We start from the raw sequence: 5,958 nt of genomic DNA on the forward strand, positions 1-5,958 counted from the left end.
AAAGCACGATTGCAAAAGCCAAGCGACAAGAGCGACAAATAACACACGGATCACTTTCTCTCTCAAGCCACTAATCACTAATGATCTCTTTTCTCAATTGTGAAACTTGGAGAGATGGAGGCTTTGAATGTGTCTTGGAATGGGTTGCTAGCTCTTGTATTGAATGTTGAAGGTTGGAATGCTTGGATGTTGTGAATGGAGGTGGTTGGGGTGGTATTTATAGCCACCAACCACTTCCTAGCCGTTGGGCCTTTCTGCTGAGCGCGGACGGTCCGCCCTCCTGGTGCGGACGGTCCGCCCCTGTAGATCAACGGCTGAAAATGCAACGGTCAGCAGTAACGGCTATATTGCATTTAATGCGTCGTCAGATGTCAGACAGAGCCAGTCGCGGACGGTCCGGTCGTGCACCCCGGACGGTCCGCGAGGCCCCCTATAATTCATTTCTCCGAACCCGTTACCTTCGGGTTTTTCGGTTTCTTACCGACCGGACGGTCCGCGCCTGAGGCCGGACGGTCCGCGCGAGGGCTCGGACGGTCTTTGCTTTTCCTTCGGACAGTCCGTAGTGGAAACTTGTGTTTTTGTATTGGTTCTGTCCGAGGGGTATCCCGATGTCGCGGACGGTCCGCCGCAAGAGCCCGGACGGTCCGCGCTTGGCCTATTTTTCCAAAAAGCTTCTCCTATCCGGAATAATCTACGGTATTCCGGACAGTCGAATTAGTATAGTTGTAGATGAACCTTTGGCACCTGTAGAACGTATAATCTAGAGCAAACTAGTTAGTTCATCAATTTGTGTTTGGCAATTCAACCACCAAAATAATTTAGGAACTAGGTGTAAGCCTAATTCCCTTTCACCGACCTCTAAAGGCACAAGCACAGAACTAAACTTCGGTCGAACGAGTAATCGGAGCAAGAGAAGACAGCAGGAAGTCATTTTTTGGACCTTGGATCTTTGGGTTGATTACCTCTAAATCAACCCAAAGATCGGGGGCTTGTGGGGGATAGATATCCCCCGGGTCCACTAAAGGAGTAAAAGACCTCACGAAAGGCCCAAGAGCCCAATAAATCGTAAGGTCATCCTTTCGTGGGCCTGGGGAAAGACGATCAACAAAGCAGAGAAGACGTAAGGCTGGATTGGAGCAAACCCGGACGGCCCACAACGTCGAACAAGTAAATCCCAACGGAGACCCGATTTTCCCGCGCTGAAGCCCCCATGCAATGGAGCCATGCGAGGATAAGTCGGCGAGGGTTACGTAGGGATAAACTCAAGAGGTTCACTACCTTTCAGCTACTTGTTGTTATCATATCCACGTGTACTGCCCCACGGTCGAGTATATAAGGCCTAGGGGGCACCCCTTCAGAACGATCGACCCTATTTTACTTAGCCACCCACGTAAACTCTCTGTGCCTTCAATCCAGAGAGCCCTCTTGTAACCACACTCGAATACTCATCAGGACGTAGGGTGTTACGCATCTCTAAGCGGCCCGAACCTGCAAATCTTGTCCACTGTCCCTCGTGCGATCGGCACGAACCATTTTGCTACAGTCGTTGACACCGTCCTACTCCTAAAAACACCTTGAGGGGTAACCCCGGGTGTGCGGTCGGACCCAAAACACCGACAATATGTCCATGTGTATCATTATGCAAACTATATTTTTATACTAATTTAATAGGGTGTATGTGTTTTTATGAATGTGACACAATGGTTCGGGTAGTTCAGGAATACCCGAACCCGAACCCGTACCCGAAATTTCGAGTATTGCAAAACCCGTTGTAATTTCGGGTATCGATTCTCAAAACCCGAAATTTTAAAAACCCGAATTACCCGACCCGAAATTTTCGGGTAACCCGAACGCCCACCCATTACCATCGTATTGCACCAATCATTTATGATCGTCTTTAGTGGGATGGTGTATCCTCATCTATCCTTGTGTGTGCCACATCAAGCGATTATTTTAACATTTGGAGTTTAAAAATTCAAAAAAAAACCATAAAATCTACTTTATAAATTATATTTTATTTGTGAATCATTTGTGTTTTATGTTTAAGTTATGTAATTGTAGTCATAAATTATGTATTTTTATTATTGTGCTCTAGTTATGTAATTTTTAATTGATGTTATGAATTATGTAATTTCATTCGTGTAGTTACATAACCATGTGTATTTGAATTTTAAGAAAACGTAGTGTTTCGTGTTAAATAAAGGTCTATAAAATAAAAAAATGTTGGGACGAACCCACCAAAGCTAACCTATGTGCGAGACTATCAGTTCCGACCGGGCCTCATCCACGGCGGCCGCGCACGATCGACGCCGGAACGCGCCAACGCCGGCTCATCTCGAATTGCACCGGTGGACACGCAGCTGTAGGATACCGAGGGGGCCTGGGGAGGCTGAGCAGGCCTTCGGGCCAGCGCCGCCTAGCGGAAGAAAGAAATACGGGCTACAAACGGGCCAAGAACAAATGTGCTACAAGATTTCTGAAAAAATTATGTAAAATCCAGAGATGTAAGGGCGGGCCAAGAACGAATGGGCTACAAAATTTCTGAAAGATTTATGTAAAATCTAGAAATATAAGCGAAAGGCTACAAACGGGCCAAGAACGAATGGGCTACAGCTACAATGATCAGATACGGAGTCTAGCAAAATACTAGTTTGATCCTCACTAATTAATCAGTCCGTTTGCTAACTTGCTTAATTTTCTCAAATGTGTATTTCGAAAGGACATGTATACACCCAATTGATTTCCGTTACAGGTACATGAGCTTTATTTGGCAAGACCATGTCCAAAAGACTTGCATGGAAGAGGTTTAAATGGCATACACAGGGTTAAGGAATGTAAACTAACTAATAACTTGAGATAAATTTTAAACCTTGGATACCTTGTACTCACTCCATTCCATTTTATAATTCGTTTGAATTTTTACTCTAAATTTGACCGACTCATCTTGTTAAAAAAAATTTCATAACTATTATTAATTTTTACCGTGACATCGTTTACCACATAATATAGTTTAAATATAGCTTTGCATTTTCTATTTTTTTCTAAAAAATTGAATAAGATGAGTCGATCAAACTTAAAAAAAACCAAACAAATTATAAATTGGAACTGAGGGGCATTCAGTTCTTACGGAGTATATATAATAAACCTGGAAAGTCTTTTGCAGCCCTTGAAAGAAACAAAAATTGTCCTACATATGAGGTTTGTTTACCTAATAACATGTTCTTTTCAATTAGCTTTCTCATATTTTTCGTGATCAGGTACAATCTTCTAAAATTTTCTCTACACGTTTATTTCAAAGAATGATACATCACTTCACTCGGTTGTGGGCACGACGCTGCGAACTTTTCTGTTGTTTTTGCAGCGATTATTTCAGTATTTTGTGCTGTGATGCCGGTGACTCTGTGACACCACTGTGTCCAAAGTTGGTTTGTCTGTTTGTTCCACAGACAAGCTTTGTGTGATACCCTCATACACTTGGCCCGCTAGATCCACAGCTCACCATGCATATCGTTTGTTGGTTTCCTCCAAACACAAAGGAACGTACGATGTCCACACATCGCGACTACGGCGGGTACGTAGCACCACTGGGTAAGCATTCAACCAAGCATATTTTAATGCTATTCGGTCCAGATTCTTTTGGCAAGGAGGACATCATAAAAAGAAATATAGACTAGCCAAATGGAAAATCATTTGTCAACCTAAAGAGATAGGTGGGCTGGGAGTCGCCAATCTTGACATAAAGAACATTTGTTTACTCAGCAAATGGCTTTTTAAATTACTCAATGGAGATGGTGTGTGGCAACATCTATTAAGAAACAAATACTTGAGAGACAAATCCCTAACACAAGATGTTAGAAAACCGGGTGATTCTCATTTCTAGGCCGGTCTAATGAACGTCAAGGACAAATTCCTCAAGTGGGGATATTTTAAGGTGGGGAACGAACAAGCAACAAGATTCTGGAAAGATAAATGGCTTAATAATTCTCCTCTTAGTGAGCAATTCCTAAACCTTTTTAATATAGTACGCAATAAGACCTCGCTGGTTGCAGAAGTGTTGTCACGTGAAAATCTAAATCTTTCTTTCCGGAGATCCATTGTTGGAATTAAGCTTGTAGAATGGCAGACCATGATATACTTACTGGCTACGGTTAATCTGACTCCGGTGAGGGACACTTTCGTGTGGACAGCTCATAGGAATGGGACTTTCTCAACCAGATCCATGTATTATAATTTAATTAGTATCCCCAATTATAATCGTGGATGTTTGCTTTGGAAGTTGAAATTACCCCTTAAGATTAAGATTTTCCTTTGGTATCTAGGTAGGGGGCTAATCCTAACCAAAGACAACTTAGCCAAACGTAGATGGCGAGGAAGTCCGAAGTACAGTTTTTGTAATCAAAACGAGAACATACAACATCTTTTCTTTGATTGCTACATAGCTAAAACTGTTTGGAGAATTATTTATTTTACTTTAAAAATAGACCCACCCGTTAATATTAATCATATTATAGGGGACTGGGAATCCAACAAAGGTTGTATGCATAAAAAGCTACTTCTTTCTGGCGTTGCAGCTTTGTTTTGGTCGATTTGGCTTTGGCGTAATGATGTGGTGTTTAATCATAACCATATACCATCAATTATACAGGTGATTTTCAGAGGTACACATTGGTTCAGATTTCGGAGACTCCTACAGAAGGAAGAAACACAACAGCAAATCCATATCATGTGTCAGTCTTTGGAGGTGGTGGCCATGGAGGTCTTCGTGAGCCACGGGTGGCGGTCTAATACAAGGATTGACGCGGTTTAGTGTTTGTGTTCTTATATTCCATAGCATGTTTTGAGTTGAAGTTTGTTTGATTCACAAACTGTTGGGATGATGTATTATTTGAGCTATATGGTTGTATGCATGAACATGCAAAAGACCGGAATGATATTTTCATTTCCAAAAAAAAGTGTGCCTCAAGTCGCATGTGTTTTTTTTTATCATTATGCGTTGCGACCTAACAGGGTGGCGTGTTACTTAACTTTATTATAGCTTTTGGAATCTATTTTTTAAAAAATAGTCTTAAATTAATTTACCATCAATTTGCTATAATCATACCCTAATAATCAAAAACGACGTTCACGTTTGTGCTGTCTAATAAGTAGTATCTAGTAGGAGTATGTTAAAGTTTCTCATTGACACGCACTAGTGGGGAAAAAATATACTGACGTGATCTTGTGTGGCGTTATTTGGTAAAATGACACAATCAGGTACTAGTAAGGCCCCGTTTTAATCTTACCGGATAAACTTTAGCTTTCTGCTAAACTTTAGCTATATGAATTGAAGTACTAAAGTTTAGCTTCAATTAACACCATTAGCTCTTCTGTTTAGATTATAAATGGTTAAAAGTAGCTTAAAAAATCTGCTAAAGTTTATCTCGCGGATTGGAACAAGGCCTAAATATGATATAAATATGATAGTGAAAACGAGAGATTACACGGATCTTTCTGTATCTTTATTTTTTTTCCCTGGAAACAAGAGTCCCTAAACATATTTGACTCGAAATACCTGGGGCATCTAACTATTTAATGTTGCATTAGTACGTGCTAACTATGTTGATGGCACGTTAGATTGGAAAGCAGACCGATGTGCTATAAACACATGCACATTTTATATGTGCACGTTATTATATTCAACAGTGGAAAAACTATTCAAAACATTATATTCAGTTAGTCCATCCATAGTGTGCAATTTTCCACTTTTAAGATGAAAGGCTTGCTGTTCATTTGAGGGGTTTTCCCTTTATTTTCTTTATTGGAAAATATAAGAAATAAATTAAAAAAAGGAAAAGGCCAACCAGCTGGGCCGCTGCCAGGCCGCTTGACCGAGCCGCCCAGCAAGGCCAGCCGGCAAGAAGGCAGCCAGCGTAGGGCATGGACGGATATTCCAGAGAGTGGGCGGAAGGGGTCGAGCAG

Source organism: Zea mays, chromosome 10, assembly GCF_902167145.1.
Source record: "Zea mays cultivar B73 chromosome 10, Zm-B73-REFERENCE-NAM-5.0, whole genome shotgun sequence".
Taxonomy (NCBI): domain Eukaryota; kingdom Viridiplantae; phylum Streptophyta; class Magnoliopsida; order Poales; family Poaceae; genus Zea; species Zea mays.